Source organism: Mesoplodon bidens, assembly GCF_964165515.1.
Source record: "Mesoplodon bidens genome assembly, chromosome: 10".
NCBI lineage: Eukaryota > Metazoa > Chordata > Mammalia > Artiodactyla > Ziphiidae > Mesoplodon > Mesoplodon bidens.
The window spans coordinates 42,185,560-42,205,809 of NC_138172.1; the positions used below are offsets into that span (position 1 = coordinate 42,185,560).

General features: G+C 43.8%; 1 protein-coding gene across 1 annotated transcript in view; it reads right to left on the minus strand.

Moving 5' to 3' along the window:
- The window catches only part of LIMD1 (LIM domain containing 1), an 80,212-nt gene that overhangs the window by 10,270 nt on the left and 49,692 nt on the right, over positions 1 to 20,250 (minus strand). The window lies entirely within an intron of this gene.

Below are 20,250 nucleotides of genomic sequence, written 5' to 3' on the forward strand. Positions count from 1 at the left end.
TGATGAAGACTCATCGGAGCTCAGAGAGGACTTTGAAAGCATCAATGTAGGGGAAAAGCCACAAAAAGAAACAAATGAAACTACAAAAGCAAAAAACTCCAGATGGACTAAAGACCTCAGTGCGAAAAACAAAAGCTATTACAAAAAAATACAGGCAACTGTCTTTGACTTTAGCACGGTAAGGATTTCCATGCACTGACCACCCACTTGCCTACCTCTATACTAAGCTTAACAGGAAGGCCCTGACCTTCTCCTGACCTCATCAGACCCTTTGCAGGGTGTTTGTTTGTTGCTGCCAGACTTACTGTTATCTCAATGTCTCCCCAACCCTCTGATGGGTTCCTCTAGAACGTTTTAATGCTTTGAGCATGTGCTACATTCCCTGAGGACGTAACTGTAATTTCAACTCAGCCTCAGACTAAGAGCTCTTGGTAACAGTCTAACCAAGGGAAGGGCAATAAATGGAATAAAAGGAAAGGCAAGTCGGGGATCAGAAGATGGCTACAACATACAACATAGCATTAGTATCTAAAACATACAAAGAATATTAATAATCCTAAGAAAAAGACAAGCAACCCAGTGGGGAAAAAGATCAAAGGAAGGTGTAGAGAAGAGAAAACTGCTATTGAATCCAAGCTCATACTGCTTGCCCCACGACAGGCCAATAAATGGAGAGATGAGTCGCTGGGACAAGGAATAGCGACTTTATTGGGAAAGCCAGTAGACCAAGAAGACAGTAAACTTCTATTCCAAAGAACCATCATGCCTGAGTTAGAACTCAGGCTCTTTTATACTAAAGGGGAGGGAGTAAAGCCGAACATTTCCTGGTTCCAGTCAGCTCCGGGGGGGATGCAGCCATTCACGGGTGGGCCTGGTCAGGATGTTTCCTGTGAGCTAAACAAAGGTATTTTAGCTTAATGAGCATTACCTGGGAGACAGGGTTCCCAGAGATGGGCCATTATGTATACTTTAAGCTTAAAGGCAACATGCCTTTAAGGATTAACTTGTAATAGAATACAAAGGTTCTTCCCTATTACAAAACCTGTTAAACTCTAGGCAACAACCATTGAAAAAGATGTTCAATCCCACCACCAATCAGCGCATGCAAATTAAAACCACAATGAGAAGATAACTCATCCCTAGATGGGCAAAAATCACCAAGTCTGACAATTCCCTGTCTTGGCGAAGTTGTGAGACAAAAGAGGCACCCTTTCACACTGCTGGTGGGAATGTCGATTGGCTTGACCACTTTGGGAAGAATTGGCAAGAGCCAGTTGACCTGAAAATTGACATTACCCACAACACACTGCTAGGGACACCCCTTGAGAAGATCCCCCATTGTGCAGAAGGAGGTGCATGTATGGATGTTCACTGCAGGGCTGAAATGAAAACTGAGAAACCCAGAGCATCTTCAGTGTTCACCAATATGGAAAAATTGGCAAATACATTGAGGAAGAATTTAGAGTTATATTCAATGGATGTGATACTAAACAGCAATCAAAATGAATGAACTAGGTCTGTATGTATCATTATGAATTGAACTGAAAATCCTCATATGCAAATGAGGAAAACTGTTCAACGATGCAATATTATGAGAGAGAGTGTATATGTCAGTTACATACACACAAAAACTAGTCCTATATATTGTCTATTGATACTTGTATATGTGGTAATAGTATAAAAGCTGGGATCGGAAGGATCCATACACTCAATTCATAATAGTACCTGCCCTGGGGAAGGGGGAAATGGGACGGGAGCGGGAACCAACATGATTCCAATTTATCTGTAATATTCGTCTTCCTTTATTAAAAATAAGCCAAAATGACAACATATAAATGTTTGTGCATTCTGGGTGGTACGTAAATAAGGCTTATTTCCTGTGGTACTTTCTTGTAGCTTTTTTTTTCTTGTAGTTTTTAAACTGCACACACACAGCTTCTTTAGATGAAACACTATAAACCAAAAGGCAAACGACATGCTAGACAAAGCACCTGTACTATATGACAAACAGAACTTAACCCCAATATGCAAATTACTCAATTAACAGCCCAATATTTTAAAACTGGGCAAAGAATGGGGGGAAAATGACAAAAGTAGTATGAATGACCAATGAATATAAAAGAATCCTTAACTTTTCTCATATTTTTTTATAACTGCAAACTAAAATAGTATACCAAGCTTTGTCTATCCAATTAGCAAAGGCTAAAATGAATGACAGTGTTAGTAATGACATTGGCAGACTGACACTCTCCACTCTGCAAGGAAAAGCAGAGACTGAAACAAGCTTTTTAAGGCAAATTTAATATTAAATTTCAATAGAATTTAGAAAGTTTGGATTATTGTGACCCAAAAATTCTACTGCACGAATTTATCCCAAGGAAATAATCAAATTGTTTAAAGGATCTTCATCTCAGCATCATTTATAACAGCTTACAAAAAAATGAGTGTCGGGCTTCCCTGGTGGCACAGTGGTTAAGAATCTGCCTGCCAATGCAGGGGACACGGGTTTGAGCCCTGGTCCAGGAAGATTCCCACATGCCGTGGAGCAACTAAGCCCGTGCAGCACAGCTACTGAGCCTGCGCTCTAGAGCCCACAAGCCACAACTACTGAGCCCACGTGCCACAACTATTGAAGCCTGCGTGCCTAGAGCCCATGCTCCAGAACAAGAGAAGCCACCACAATGAGAAGCCCGTGCACTGCGAGGAAGAGTAGCCCCCACTCGCTGCAACTAGAGAAAGCCCGTGTGCAGCAACAAAGACCCAACGCAGCCAAAAATAAAATAATTAAATAAATTTTTTAAAAAATGAGTGTCAACCAAATATCTAATTCTTATCAGATAAATTATGTACTATTACGAAGCCATATTAAAGAATGTGTTTCCGACAGGAAGAGGAGAGTGAAGAGAAAAAAAAAGAAAGATTGTTTTCCAAAAATATATAGCGGAGAAATATTTAAAATACTGCAAAATGGGGTTAAAAACATCTGTGTGTGTGTGTGGGTGCGTGTGTGTGTACACAGACATGGATATACATACACATTTATATGCTCATACACAGTCATTATCTCTGAGTAAAGGAAATGGTGATGTTATTAGTTTTTTTCTGCAATGATTATGTATATTAGTTTTATTGCCTGAAACAAACTTTAATGGAGTGAGAGAGTGTGATTGGCAATGGGGCATACGTTAGAAGTCTTTAATTCTGCAAAGTTTCCCTCCTGTCCTCACCTCAAAGTTATTCTAGGAAGTTCTCATTCTAGAACCTTCACAAGCATTTCCCAACTAAACTAGGGTAACAAGACCTACAGCTCAGTGATTTCAGGGTTCACTAACAGAACCCTCTGACAGCCATGGAAGTTAAACTTAATTACTTTACTGACTTACAAATTTCCCCTCTATAAAAAGATTCCGCAGGACTCAAGAGTTTTAGAAAGGAAAATGAAAACTAACTAGAGTATCCTTTCTACCTTGTGCCCCCGCCAGGCTCGGGGTGAGAGCTTATGTCCTGCTTGCAGTCCCTCCCTGGCAGCCAAGGCGACAAGGACACAAACAGCCTACCCTAAGAGGAAAACAATCCCCCCACCGTCTGGCTGCAAGTCCGTGGAGCGCCGTTGCTCTACTGCTCCCTTCTGGGACGTCCCACTGGGATGACCTGGTTCTGATGAGAGGAAGGGAAGCGAGGCTGCAGCTACTGAGGAGGCCACTAGAGGGAGCGAGGAGGCCGCCTGGAAACGCACAGGACTTGCTAGAGAGAGGTGAGGCTTCTGAGGCAAGGCGTGGAGAACGCCCCGCTCTGGCTCCTGGAACAGGGGCAGGGAAGTTCTAAAGAATCTAAGCAGGAATTAGCTTTTTGATTTAATAGAGGGTAGATCATCTCTGTTCCAAAAATCATAGAGGCAAATCATCACACGTACAAAAGTGTCGAACCCTCCAGCACTGTAAGAAACACAAAGTAAACGAGAGCTTTTCCCACTTATGATAACAACAAAGATTTTTTTAAACAGTCATATTCATTTGTGATGGCGGTCAGTGCATATTTCTGTAAGCTACAGAGGAGAGTGTAAAATGATTAACTCACCCTGGAGAGGAAACTTTAAAATGTTTATCTCTGACTCAATTGGGCTGTCTGGGACTTAGCTTAGGGAAAGAATCGGAAATGTGAATGTTTACTTAGATCCAAATTGGCAGCCTTAGAGAAATGACCACATAAAACAGAACACATTTAAATGTAATATGTAGCCATTTAAAATACCAGTCAAATAAGTGTTTCATTGGTATTCGAAAATGCTTATACTATAGAAGGATACTCAAATTACATTATTAAGTGAAAAAGCAAGCTAGATAACTATATTTATAGTACAGTTCCATTTCAGTAACCTATACCCATACACACACACCACTGATATGAAAAAAAAACTGGAAGGCTGCATATTAAAACTAATAGTGGTGAGCACTGGCTGATGGTGTTACAGGGAAATTTCACTTCCTATTTTATAATTTTCTTTTTAAAACTTACCTAATACTATATAGCACTGACAGGTTGTATTAAAGGGAAATTTCACTTACCACTTTATACTTTTCAATATTTAAAATTTTTTTCTAGTATTTAGTACACTGGAAGATGGTATGAGAGAAATTTCACCTTCTGCTTCATACATTTCTAGATTAAATTTTTCTGGAATTATGTATCCATAATCTGAGAAACAATACTTTCTTCTTAATTTTTAAAAGAAAACTCTTACGTAATAATGTGAAAAGTTAAAAAAAAAAAAAGTAAGATTCAATTACGTAAAGAAGAAATTCAAAGAAAAAAAGACTGGAAAGGAAATCTGTCCAAGAATGACAGTGCCTCTGAGGAGACATACATGGTAGGTATCTGTAGGATGTGGGGTGGGGGGATGTTAGCTAGTTGTTTGCTTCTTTATACTCTCCTACACATCCCCAAACTTTTAATAATGAACAGGTATCACTTTGATCATCATTTTAAAAAGTGTCCACTGGCTAGGCAAATCCTCTTTTTTTTTTTTTTGGCCACACGGCTTGTGGGATCTTAGTTCCCCACCAGGCATCGAACCCAGGCCCTCGGCAGTGAAAGCGCCAAGACCTAACCACTGGACCTCCAGGGAACTCCCTAGACAAATCCTTTTGCTGCCAGGCCCCAGAGCTGAGGAGTCCCATGTCCAGACCCCAGAGGCCAGGGGAGGGCTCTGAGGTTGCATCTGCATTTCCTTGATTACCAAAGAAAGAAAAAATATTTAGGACTCCGCCACAGTCCTGAGAAGGTGGGGCCTTCCTCTGCTCTGAAGGACTCAAACTCCAGTTTTCACTAAAGTTTTAAAAGACCCCCTGCGTTTAGAAACTGGCTCCCACACCCATATTTAGTTTGCATTTTGTCAGAGTGAGAGAAAAAAATTAACATCTGTTGATTGCCTTCTATGTTTCAAGTACTATATTTATAACTTTCATATACTAAAAAAAGTTTTAAAGGTGTCTGAAAACACTGCCACACATATCACTGCATCATTAGCCCCCTTTCTGTCCACACCTGCCACATGCCTTTCACAGAGATGTTTCACAAACCACTCCGTGTCACCTACTCTAGGATTCAGCCAGCGTAGAAAGGGTTCACCTAAGAATTAGGCAGAAATAGAACCTGTCACGTGTCAACATCACAGAGCAGTGCAAAGATGCAGGAACTGCTTACTCTTGGGAATCACTGGAAATGACACCCAGGGTTGCTCCCAGCTCTCTGGGTTTCCTCTTCTCTTCATAAAAACACCATACTTATAGGTTAAAAGTTATCATCTCCATTTCATAAATTCCAAGGCTCAGAGAGGCTAGCCCAGGCAGTAAGTGGGCAGGTTGGAAGCCAGGTTGTCTGACGCTGACGTGAGTGCTTGTTCCATTGTGCTATGAGCCCGCCCGCACTATTTAATGCTTGCTGAGTGCTCACCTCCACGTAGATTCCAGTTTCTCTCTTCCTACCAGGGAACGGAGAAGGGCATTTTCATTTTTTAAAGCACTTTCTATGTACTGGGCAATTTACCTACGTTGTATCTCTTTGTCTTGACAATTCTGTAAAAATTCCCTGCGATGGCACCCATGTGGCTATAACGTGACTGGTGACTGACCCCCATCTTCTACCACAGACACATGGAGTGACAGTGAGGCCAGGCAGAAAACAGCAAGCAAACTCATCTTGAGAAGCAGGGAGGCAGAGAGAAGGTATCCTCCCGTCTGAATCACTCCAGATCTAGCCAATGAAATGGAAACCAATGAACCTGGAAATTCCTGGAATCACGGCCACTGTCCTGAAAGTTCCAATCAAGTGCAGGACCCAGAACCACCCTCATTGACAAATAAGCTAGAGCAGCCAACCACCACTAGGTGGCGCCAGACCACAGCCACGACAGAGACGGGCGGGAGCAGCACAACCAGCTGAGAATTCCAGGCTGGCGGGTGTTGGAGGTTGGCGGGGGTCATTTCCTTAATCCTGCAATAATGTGACCCCACGCTTTAAGCAGTTTAACTCCACTTATTGCATTATATGCAGTTTTACTGAGTCTTCGTTTTGCAGATGGGGAAACAAAAGCTAAAGCGGTCAGGCAAACTTGGCTGTGTGTCTGAAGCTAAGCAGAAGAGCTGGGATTTGCACCCAGGTCTCACTAGTGCTAAGTCAACACCCTTCCCATCACAATATACAAACCCTTTGTCCCGGAACAAGTATTTCTCAGACTGTGGGAGGGGAAGAAAGTGGATTCTTTACCTTTCTAATCACACTTCTCCCCCACGCGACTCCCTTGAGTGGTGACAAATCACTGTCCTCACTCTTCCTATGGTGGCACTACTTGGAGCCAGCTGTGCCGTGCCAGAGCTCATACACAGCAGAAGATAAAACAATGGTCGAGGCGTGAACACCAAAAAATTAAGCCAGCAGTTCTCAAACTTTAGCATGCTTCAGAACCACCTGGTGGGTTTGCTAAAACACAGATTTCTGAGCCCCTCCCCAGAGATTCTGATTTAGTAGGTCTGGGAAGGACCTGAGGATTTGCCTTTCTAATGAGTTCCCAGGTGATGCTGACTGTGCTGGTCCAGGGACCACACTTGGAGAACCACAGAGTTAGGCTATGCCTCAGGACTGTCTCTGAAGCAGCATCTCCACTTGAAGAGATTCATCTTGTTCAAACAAAGTGCTAAGACCTAGACCATCCCTATAACAATTAGCATCGAACATAAAGCTGTTGAGAGGGAGGCTGTGTCCGCATTACGTCTTTATAACTCTAGTTTCAGAATCATCTTGCTTCTAGTCCCTGAAACGGGAAACGGATAGTGATATGCACAAGAAAAATATACCAAATAAAGAGCTTTTCCACAGCTTTAGAATACAGTATTCAAAGTTGCTCTTTGTTTTCCAATCACAACAATAGTTTATAAAATATTCACTAATAAATGTACAGACTCATCAAGAACCCATTCCAAAAAGTCACCTCCCATAGATGCAGTAAATGAATATTTTATATATGCCTTCAGGGGCACCTTCAGATGAAAACAGAAAAATGTGGATAAAGTCAGTGTAGCTTGGTGAAGGAAACAGCGGTTGAGGATGACACAAAGAGATGTTGGCCATTTAATGTGACAAATAAAACTAAACTTGCAATACTCACCATTCTCCCTTGTTTCTAGAAATAGAAACAACTCATCTATTCTGGAAAAGTAATTGGCCCTTAGCTGTAAGACTTAACCGCAAATTTCAGTTTCTAAAATATCTCCCTGAAAAGTAAAAATGCAAGGTTTTCTCAGCAATGAAGATACTTCCTGAGAAAAGTAAAAGCTAGCAATTGTTTAGATCATGTTTTTATTGCACCGTTCCAACTGGTAACTTCTACCTGTGCTGTCCACAGTGGCTACCGGCCCATATGTGGCTATTGATATGTAACTGAATTAATTAAATAAAATAACATTAAAAATTCAGTTCAGGGACTTCCCTGGTGGTCCAGTGGTAAAGAATCCACCTTCCAATGCAGGGGACACGGGTTCGATCCCTGGTCAGGGAACTAAGATCTCACATGCCACAGGGCAACTAAGCCCGCGCACCACAACTACAGAGCCCATGCACCCTGGAGCCTGCGCGCCACAACTAGAGAAGAGAAAAAACCCACGCGCCACAACGAAGAGCCCGCGTGCTCCAGCTAAGATCCGAGGCAGCTAATAAATAAATAAATAATCAATAAATCTTAAAAAGAAAAAAGTCAGTTCAACTTGAACAAGCACATTCCAAGTCCCTGAAAGCCACTTGTGACCAGGGCAGCTATAGAACACTTGCATCATCCACAAAGGTCTACCAGATCTACTTCTTCAAACAGCTTTTTCCAGAATAGGATAACTGTTAGAAGGTATTGCTAACAACAAAGCAACAGAAAGAAACCAACCAAATTGGCTCGGCTCCAGTGAACAGATCAACCTGGCTTCCACAGGCTCATCTTGCCCCAGTGGGCTGAGGAACAGGAAGAAAGAGGAAAGTGGAAAAGCACTCAGGCTGGGGTTCTTGGCTTTGCTACTTCCCAAGTGAGAGGCTGGCTGGGCACCTAAACCCCTGGGTTCCTCCAAAGAGGGTGCTGAGGAGAGGACAAAATCAGGGGTCACAGTGGGGCCCAGCACAGCACCGGCTCATGCTAAGCTTGTGACATAAGGCACCGTTGCCAGGATCCCTTCAAAAACCTTCAATTATTGAAGCTAAAAGCCACATCCACTTCCGTCTCCCTCTTTGTCCAAATCCTCCAGGTCACTGTTCCCTTCTCAGTTTTTCTGTGGTAAAGGGCCAGGTCTTGGGGGTTTTGTTTTCAATTTCCACCTGTCAGACTTATTTTCTCGTAACATACAATAATGTGGGAAAATGAAACATATGAAATCCAAGCCTCAATATGCTCTGTCAAATTGTTATGAAAGTTTCCAATTTCTGTTGAGAGTGTTATGAAAAGCCTCAATTTCTGTGCTTCTGTCTTTACTGGCCAGCACTGGTTGAGGACCACACTCTGAGTAGCCCACTCCACACTGCAGTCTTCTTCTCACTAGCCACTTCACAGTCTTTTTTTTTTCCTTACAGTTTTCCATGCCCACTATTCCAGAGCATCATCATCTGAGTCAGAGAAAAGAATGCTGCACAGAGAAAAAATCCTGGAGATTCGCAGAGGGTCTCCTCTGAGGATTTAGCAGAGCACGGATCAGCACATGCATGTGAAGAAAATAACCACCGCTGGGGGTAAAAGATATCCGAAAGGATGAGAGAGAACAGTGCCTGGTGTGCACAAGGGCCGGAAACTGTCTATTCCCACCAGACAGACTGGGAAAACACATAATAATCCACGCAACACTGAGTAAAATACTCAGAAAGGCTTTGCCCTGGGAGTGGGGCATAATTACCCCTAGACTGAGCTCTGCTCTAAACTCACTTAGCAAATCATAAAAACCACACTGGAAAGGATTACTGTTTCTAAATAAGTTATCTGAACCCCAGAAGATTTAATGCTCAAGAAGATTTGATGGAATGTAAAAATATCTAGGACTCAACAAAGTATGATTCACAACGCATGGCATCCAATCAAAGATAATCAGGCATGTAAAGAGGCAAGAAAACACAACTCATAATGAAGAAAATAATCAATCTATGGAAATCAACCCAGATCTGACACAGACATTAGCATTAGTAAAGAAGGACGAGTTATTGTCATTCTATTCCATATGCCCCAAAAGTTAAACAGTGACACGGAAGATATTTTTAAGAGGTCCAAATTGAACTGCTAGAGATGACAACTAAAATGTCAGATGGGGGCTTCCCTGGTGGTGCAGTGGTTGAGAGTCCACCTGCCGATGCAGGGGACACGTGTTCGTGCCCCGGTCCGGGAAGATCCCACATGCCGCGGAGCGGCTGGGCCCGTGAGCCATGGCCGCTGAGCCTGCATGTCCGGAGCCTGTGCTCCGCAACAGGAGAGGCCACAACAGTGAGAGGCCCGCGTACTGCAAAAAAAAAAAAAAAAAAAGTCAGATGAAAGATACATTGAGTGGGATTAAAAGCAGATTACACATTGCAGGAGAAAACATCTATGACGTTAAAAGCATAGCAATAGAAACTGTCCAAAATGCAACAGAGAGGAAAAGAATCTAAAAAACAAAAAGACCATTAATGGGGGGGAGAGATAAATCAGGAGGTTGGAATTAACACACACACACTACTATATATAAGATAGATGATCAACAAGAAACCACTATATAGCACAGGGAACTCTACTTAACACTCTGTAACAACCTATATGGGAAAAGAATCTGAAAAAGAATGAATATGTGTATATGTATAACTGAATCACTATGCTGTACACCTGAAACTAACATTGTAAATCAACTATATTCCAATAAATTTTTTTAAAAAAGAAAGAAAGAAAGAAAGAAAAGACCATTAAATGAGCCGTGGGACAACTTGAAGATGCCGAACCAAGGGGCCACTGGAGTCCCTGAAGGGGAAAGGAGGGGGTGGCAGAAAATTTGAAGAAATAATGGCCAAAAATATTCCAGATTTGATGAAGACCAAACACTCACAGATCCAAAAAGCTCCATAAACCCCAAGCACAAGAAACATGAAAAGTGCACCAAGGGACATCATGATCAACCTTCTCAAAATCAATAATAAAGGGAAAATCTTAATCAGAGGAAAAAGACATGTTAACATACAAAGAGACAAAGATAAAGATGGCACTGGATTTCAGATTGAAAACAAAGCAAGTAAGAAAACAGTGAAACAACATTTTTTAAAAATGAAAGAAAAAACTATCGACCTAGAATTCCACACACAGCAAAAAATATCTTTTAAAACCAAAGTGAAGTACGGCTGAATTCAGACATTCAAAAGCTGAAACAATTCTTCAAGGGCAGGTCTGCATTACCAAAAAAAAAAAAAAAAAAAAAGTTAAAGGAAGTCTTTTAAGGAGAAAGAAAATGGTACCAGATGAAAATCTGGATTTAAACAAAGGAATGAAGAGGACTAGAAACAGTAACTGCATGGATAAATAAGATTTTGTTCTCATTAGTTAAATCTCTTTAAAAGATAATTGACTAGAGCAATGGAAGAAAACTGAGAGACCGGAAATAAACCCTTAGATTTTAGGGTCAATTAATTTTTGACAAATTTGCCACAACAATCCAATTGAGAAAGAACGGCCTTTTCAACAGACGGGGCTGGGAAAACTGGCTATCCACATGCCAGAGAATGAACCTGAACTTCTACCTCAAACCACATACAAGAATTAACTCAAAATGGATCCAAGAAGAGCTCAACCTAAGAGCTAAAAACTATAGCTCTCAGGGCATGAATCTTTGCGACATTTGGTAGGTCTGTGTTTTCTGAGATAAAGCACCAAAACCACAAGAAACAAAAGAAAAAATAGATTAGACTATATCAAAATTTAAAACTTCTATGCTGCAAATAATAACAACAGGAAAGTGAAACAACAGTGCACAGAATAAGAGAAAACATTGGTAAATTATATATCTAACAGGATATTTACATGTAGAACATATAAAGAACCATTAGAACTCAATAATAAAAAGACAAATAACCCAATTAAAAATGGCTAAGGGGGGACCTTCCCTGAGAGTCCAGTGGTTAAGACTCCGAGCTTCCAATGCAGAGGGCGCGGGTTCAATCCCTGATCAGGGAACTGAGATCCCACGTGCCGTTCAGTATGGCCAAAAAAAAAAGGGTAAGGGATCTGAATAGACATTTCTCCAAATAAGACATACAAATAGGCCATGAAAAGATGCTCCACATCAGTCATCAGGGAAATGCAAATCAAAACCACACTGAGATTCAACTTCACACTCACTAGGATGGTTAGAATCAAAGTCAGACAATCACAAGTACTGGCAAGAATGTGGAGCTACTGGAACCCTCATACATGCTGGTGGGAATGTAAAATGGTGCAGCCATTTTGCAAAACAGTGCCTCAAAAAAGTTAAACATAGAGTTACCATATGACACAGCAATTCCACTCCTAGATATCTATCTTAAAGAACTGAAAAAATATGTCCACACAGAAACATGCACAGGAATCTTCATAGCAGCCTTATTTATAATGGCCAAAAAGTGGAAACGAGTGTCCACTGACTGATGAATGGATAAATAAAATGTGGTCTGTCCATACGATGGATTATTATTCAGCCATAAAAAGGAACAGAGGGACTTCCCTGGTGGCACAGTGGTTAAGCATCCGCCTGCCAATGTAGGGGACACTGGTTTAATCCCTAGTCCAGGAAGATCCCACATGCCGTGGAGCAACTAAGCCTGTGTGCCACAGCTACTGAGCCTGTGCTTTAGAGCCCACGAGCCACAACTACTGAGCCCGCGTGCTGCAACTTCTGAAGCCTGCGCGCCTAGAGCCCGTGCTCCGCAACAAAACAAAAAAAAAGAAGCCACCACAATGAGAAGCCCGCGCACCTCAACAAAGAGCAGCTCCCGCTCACCGCAACTAGGGAAAGCCCACGCAAAGCAATGAAGTCCCAGCACAGACAAAAATAAATAAATGAATAAATAAATATTTTAATAAATAAATATAAAAGGAATGAAGTTCTGATACATGCTACAACATGGATGACTCTGGATCACATTACGCTAAGTAAAAGAAGCTAGTTACAAAAGACCACATATATATATATATATATGACTCTATTTATATGAAACATCCATAATAGGCAAATCTATACAGGAGTGCTTGCTTAGGGCTAGAAAAAGAGGGATGGGGAATGGGAAGTGAAAGCTTATGGGTACAGGGTAATGGATAATGCCACCTTTATGGCCTCCAATATTTCCTCAGTGCTAACTGGGTGCCCTGCATTATACTAAAGGTGGCAGATCAAGGGTAAATCGAGATCAGTTAAACACTGTCCCCATTCTCACAAAACTGACCACAGAGTGGGAGGCATAGACCCCTGCCAACAGTTTCAATCTAATCATAATTCAAAACACCACAAGACAGGTAAATGAACAAGGTGTGTATGAAACCTGCATCAGAGGAGCCACAGCAGAGATCACAATGGAGGACATCGCTTGGAGAGTGATGCGTACCTGGTGGGATGAAGTGTGAGGGTGACAAGACAGGGGTAGGAAAGGGTGGGTGATGTTTAGTGTGGCTGGAGGTTCCGAAGGACACAGGGTGGAAGAGACAGTGGCAAGAGAGCAGACAAGAAAGGGTTGGAACTACTTGAAGGAATGTGTTCAATGTCAGGTAAAGGAATCAGACTATGATGTTATGAGAAGAAGTGGCTGAGGTCTCAGAGCAGGGGAGTGGTCCCCTCACAGCTGTGCTCAAAGGCCAGCTGTGTGGATGGAGGTGGGCAGGGCAGCAAACAGGACCTGAGGCAGTCAGGAGGGACAGTAGTGATCCACAGGAGGAACAGAGAGGGTCTTCCCCCAGTGAGGCCCCCGGGCCCCTGCTGGCATGCAAACCCACCAACAGCGGACACTGCAGGGGCTGCTGCTTGCACGGTCTGTCCTGGCAATGGATTTGCCAGACTCCCAGGCTGCTCAGTGCCCCGGAAGTGCATCTGGTCCTTGAAAACCTGATCATAGGATCCACGCCTGGCTCATGTGGTAATAAGGGTTCTCTTCCCCTTTAACTTTAACTGGCAGGAAGACTGCATTGGCTTTGAGTCATCAAGTCAACAGTATCTTATGCAGCAGATGCTTAAGAAGACCACAGAGCAATGAGGAAGAAGCATATGACATACTTCTAAATGGAACAAACAGAAGATAAAAGCAAGTACTGTGATGACAACCTGGCAAAAATGATGTCCATGTGGGTATAGCCAACATTATTTTGTTTTGGTTTGGTTTGGTTTGGGGTTATGGGGTTATGGGTGATTTTCTTCTTCCACATGTATTTTTTTTACAATGTGACTATATTGCCTTTGTGACGCATAAAGTAAAAACAATAAACTTACTGATTGTTTCTTATTAATAAGTGAACTGTGGCTTAGGAGTAGAGACTTTACCTACAATGTCCAATATGGTAGCCACTAGCCACGTGTGGCTATTTCAATTTAGACTGAATTAATTAAAATGAAATAAAAATGTCAACTCCTCAGTCACACTAGCCACGTTTCAAGCACTCAAAAGTCACATGTGGCCGTGGCTGCCCTACTGGACGGTGCACGTCTAGAGCTCAGAAAAGCAGCCAGGAAGCTGGGGGACAAATGAAGGTAAGTGGGTGGGGGTGAGGCCAGTCACACAGCCACAGAGAAGATCCCAGCTGTCTGCATCGGACCCCCTAGGATGCTCGTCACGCACACGCGGGCCTCTGCTCTGTAGACTTCAGGAATCAGGATGTCTGCAGGTGGAACAAGCTTCTCGGGACTGGGGCTGGTGTTCGGTAAAGGGTGAGGACTGGAGAGGTGGCAAAAATATAGACTGTGGAGCCACCTGGACCTGAGGCGGGACCCCAGTCCCCCACAGACCAGCTATGCAACCGCTCTGGGGCTCCACTTCCTCTTGTGCAAATGAGTGTGGCTGGGAAGCAAATGAGGGGCGTGAGATGACCGAGCAAATATTCTGCAAACAGTGGCTCACAGTACAACCCATGTCAGAGGCATCAGAGCACCGACAGAAAGCCTGGGTGCAGACGAAATTGTCAGTATATATACGGGGAAGGCAGAGGAGGAAGAGAGAGAGAGGGAGGGGAGTTGATTGGTTATAAGGAATTGGCTCCCATGATTATGGGGATTGACAAGTCCCAAGATCTGCCGTCAGCAGGCTGGAGGCCCAGGACAGTGATGATGTCGCTCCAGTGCAAAGGCAGGAAACAACTGATGTCCCTGTTCAAGGCAGTCAGGCAGGAGGAAGTCCCCTTACTCCAGAAGCGTCCACCTTTTTGTTCTATTGAACAAAACTGATTGGGTGAGGACCACCCACATAAGGGAGAGCTTTACTCAGTCTACCAATTGTTACTCCCATCAAGAAACCTTCATAGACACCCAGAATAATGTTAGACCAAAATCTGGGCACCCCATGGCCCAGTCAAGTTGACACATAAAATTAACCATCACAGGGCCAGAGGTGGGGACAGCAGTTTAAGAGAACATTTGAGAGACAGAACATTTAAGAAAGAAGAGATGCTCTTAGCAAGATGAGGGCACCAAGGAGACCCAAGCAGTAACTGTGATGCCAGAATAAAGCTCAGTTTTCCGTAAAAGATCTCACTCCCTAAATCCAGGATTTTGGGTCTGAGATGAGGCACCCAGTGTAACGTCATGTGCTAATCAGGGTGTGATGAGCCCCATCGTGTCAGAGCACCCTCCATTCTGCTCTTAGACTTCAGGACACACTGGGTACCACCAAGTCTCACCCTTGGTCTGGGATTATTGAAGATTTCCACCCAAATTATGCATGTGCAAATATAAGAAAAGTGTTTGGAATGCAGGTGTGGCAATTAATGATACAGGTCGCACTGGAGTTACCCTCACAACATAGCTTAAAAATCCCAGACTCCTTTAATGTCACAGGCACGAAGAAGCTGATGTTCTCTCACTGTCGGGGACATCATGGCTTCTCACTGCATCAACAAAGTCTGATCTGGGAAACCAAGTCTGGTCCCAATTCTGGTGCACGCAGCAGAACTGGGTTTGCTGGAGAGGGACAAGTGACCATCTGATGACACGTCAAGTAAAAGCCACCCCTCTGCTCTCCTCCGACCCGCAGAGCCCTTTGCCCAGCTCCATCTGTTTTGGTTGTTTCCTGATTTAACCCTCACCCACTGATTTCCTTTGTATCTTCCCACTGTCCCTTTCTCACTTTCTTGGTCTTCAGCTTTTTCCCTAGATCCAGCTGACTCATTCAGCTCGCACACAAATGCTGAATATGATGAGAAATATTGGGATGACTCAACAGCTCAGAAATTCAGGGATCAAAGACCTTAAAAAGGAACAGACCTCTAATCAAAGCCCTTAATCCATTTCTCTCCTACGGGTACATCCCACCCACTACTGAATTCTAGCTCCCCTATTCCAAGTACAAGGCCACTCTTCTGCATTCACAAGTCAAAAGTATCCCCAAACCCAACCTTTGCTGTCACACAGCCCCCAGGCAGAGCTGAACCTGAGATGTCATGGCAAGATCCAGTGTCTCTCTAAGCAAAGCTAATTTGATACAGTGGCTGCAAGCAAGGGCTGTGGGTCCACACGGTCCTGGGTTCAAGTGCCAACCAGTCTATTTAACATCGATATAACCAACCACAAGCAAACTAAACTCTCCAAGCCTCTGCTCGTCTGTGAAATGAGAGTTAATAACAATGGTGAACTCACTGGGCTGTTAACAAGGATTTAGTGAGCTACTTCGAGCGAGAGGATCAGGGCAGGGTCAGGCCCAAAGTAAGCTAGAAAGCTCACCTGCGAATTACAAATATTGAGATGACTCTTAAGCAAGCGTGCCTGCCATGAATTAAAGGGAGACCTCCCTAATTCAGGCTCAACTATTTCAGAATCTGGGCATCTCCAAAGGCTGGGCTGGTGAGGAGGCATATACAAAGTCAACGAAAACAGTTAACATGATTTCAGAGGCAGTGCTTAGACTTGGTAAGAGAAACAGAACAACCGCCAAGAACCCTCCCGCACTTCAGATGTGACCTTACTGATGGATGAATCACCAATCACTGATTTATTCACTAAGAACCTCCGTCCCACAGCTCTGGGCTTATTTCTAGTTGTTTCATTTACCTGAAGGAATGAAATGGCACTTTCTAGTGTTCTGGATGCAGGATTTCACTAACTCTGTTAGACAGACTTTCCCAGATGGGGTCTAAATAAATGTGTGAGATTTCACTATAAAATCCCTTCACAACCTTTAACAGGCATGGATGTTCGGTTTTTGGAAGGTGGGGTGGGCAGTGGCATATATTCTTATTTTTGTTGTGTTTTTTTCCCTAAGGCAGATCACAGTGCACCACCAACTCAGGAACATAAGCACTAGGTCACAACGCTCAAGAGTCACCTGTTCTGGCCATGACCTGCACATCCCAGACCTGTTCTGTTAGTGGACCCCATCCGGCCCTCAGCTGCCTTCCTCTGAGCTCAGGCCTGTGCTAGGCATAATCCCCATCAGCCTCAGGACTGCCTGCCCCCCAAGCCCTACCCTCAAGACCAGGGCACCCTTGTGGTCTATCGGCTTCTGGGGAGGGGCATGTCTTATCTCGTCCATCGTTTTCCAACTCACGTGGCTGAAAAACAGTAGGGGGCCGTGAACGTGGCAAACTGGTTTCCCCATGACTCCAGGATGGAATTTATTTAGTCTTTACAAAATGAACAAAATCTTACTTTCTGGGCCTAAAACGGCCTGGGGTGAGGACACAGAGCCTGGCCTCTCTCTGCCTCAGAGTCAATTCTGGAAGGTGCCGAGGAGACTTCACTTGACCCCCCAAGTCCAGCACACTTTTTCTTCCTTCTTGTTCCGCCTCTCTCGGGACACAGACAGGCGCCAGCTTCTCCTCATTCAGGCCACTTGACACATGGTGTCCAGACACATGGCACATGGCTGGCTGGCCAAGGCCATGCCTACCCTCCCCCCACCCCATGCTGTGCCAACGACTCCTGAGAGCATCCAGTTGGGGGCCTGGCCACCTTGGGTGGGCAGAGCCGAGGTGGGAGAGGGAGACCCACAGCACACATCTCCATGGCAACCAAACACACCCGCTGCCGACAGAGGAGCATGTCAAAAAAGAACTTTAACAAGCCACATAAACGCCCACGCATCGTGCCCTGAATGCTTGCTTCTGGGAACGAACACCAAGGAAACAACTCAGCAGAGGGAGAAAAGCACGCAGGCACAAAGACATTCACTGGGGCCACGTGTAATAACCAACAAACCCAAGACACGGAGACACTCGCTCCCTGCCATCAAACCATGGAACGTCTCAGTTGACAACTATGTAACTGTTAAAATGATTATTATGAAGAAGACTACAAAGACAGGGGTGAATTTATGACACAATATTAAATCAAAAAGGATACAATACTGGTTTACACTGTATGATCACAACTCTAAAAAATGTGTATAAATCTGGACAAAATCTAGAAGGGAAAATATTAGTGAAAATACCTGTTCTAGAATGATAACAAACCAGGTTACTGTCTTTAAATTTTTTTGTGGCTGTCATGTTGTTCCCACAACTAAAAATGAACTAAACATTGTTGCTTGTTGGCAGATGGGGACTTGGCCAAGGTGCCCGGGAGAACTTGCACCATCCAGAGGCAGAGGTTTGTCTGGGCGTGTGAAACACCTTGGGATCCTCCCGGGACACAGGATGAGAGGCTTGTAAGGAACTGCTCTAGGACTGTCTCCAGGACACGAGACAGTCTCTCATCTCTGATGAGGTGAGGGCTCTCTGCCCCACCCCTCTGAAGGGAGCTGCTGACTCATGACCGCTTAGCCGCGTCCAGGATTGACTGCTTAGCATCCCATAACTTACACTGCAGTCATCAGCCCTTTTGTTTCAGTGTTGTCCCTTTGGGGGTGTGGCACAGGGACAAAGGCACCTTTGGCATGTCCTTTTTGTTGCTCATGAAGGGAATAAATTGTCTGAACCTAGAAGTAGCTTGTTTTATCTTTACTGATCAAATCAGTCAGGCCTTGGCCTGGCCTTGTAAGTGCATGTGAGCTCTCAATAAGATCCCGATATTATGTTTTAATAAAGCATCAGTAAGACCCAAGAAGTGAGTGTGTGCACGTGCCGGTGTGTGTGCATGTGTGTGTACCTACAGAAATACATCTTGATGGTGTTTCAAGCTAGATTATTCTCATAAATGAAATGGGAAAACACACTCACACACATATATACAGTACACTCTCACACACACTGTAACCAACCAGACAAACAGATGTGCAAGGCTAACCTAATCTAGATTCAGGAGCCACGGATTCAGCTCAACTGCTAGGTTTTCAACCTCAAGAAGTCTCTTTCCCTCTCTGACCCCAATTTTCTCTTCCCCAACGAAGGAGGGGACGGACTGGATGAGACCCCGGCCCCCACTGTGCTGTGTCCACGTGCTGAGGCTCATGCAGAGATCCTTGAGGACTCGCAGAGGCAGGATGTGGGCCACCCTGGCACCTCTTTCTACTGAAAGCAGTTACTGGCAGCAGTAAGTTAACTGAACAAAGGCAAGTCACTTCTGGCGTCCACGAGAAGCTGCTCAGACACATGCCTGGGTCTTCAACTGCTCCCTGTGAGTGGGGAGGAAGCTGCATGTTTACCCACAACAGGAATGCCACCACACTCACTTTCTGATGGAACTCAGAGCTTCCTTCAGCAACTCTGCCCTAGGGACTGGTTTGCTGGCACCAGAATCGCAGACAGTGGTTCATTGTTTATGTGAGAAGGTAGGGCATGCCTAGTTCAGGAGAAATGGTTCTTTCTTGCTTGGGGAACAAGGAAGGCTTCCTGGAAGAGGAGGCATTGGAGCTGGGTCCTAAAAGCTGGACAGAATTTAAATGCACGAAGTGAGTGGGGAAAGGAGGTTCCAAGGAGTGAATGGAGAAGAGACAAATTGTCTCACTGTGATAAGGAAGGTAGGAAGCAATAAAACACAGACCAGACCACAAGGGCCTTAAATGCTAGAACAAGCAAAATTCCAAAGCAGCTGTCTTCCTGAGTGTTTGTGTTTGTCATAATTTGAAAATAAACTCAGCCCATTAAGGAATTGCCAGGTAGTCAAGCAGCCACTGGTGGAACCAACAGACTCACCAGTAGGTTTTGCCCCCCAACAACTTTCTAGTTCAAATGGTAATTGCTTGAGATATAAAAATAGCCTCTATTCAATATTTATTTTTTTTTTCCTGGAAGATAGAGCAAATATTAAGAAACAGTTATAGGAGCCAAGAGTCAAAGATAATTTTTAAAAGAAGGTGTGATCACAACTCTTTACGGATAAAACACAAACACAGGTCAAAGATTTTATTTAATTCATCATTGAATGAGAGACCAATAAGATGTTACAACTGGGAGACAGCAAAGAACCATCCACATGCAGGCCATCAGAAATGCTGAAGTAAATTTTCTTAATGGATGCAAAACTGGTCAATCTCTGCCAGACACAGTTTGCATTGCTGTGGACAGGAATCACGGGCCTTGCCGTCAAGATTCTACAACGTACAGAGTGTAACACAGCTCAAAGGCAAGGAAAGGCCCAGAGACCCAGGGAATCCAATAACCAGAAAACTCCT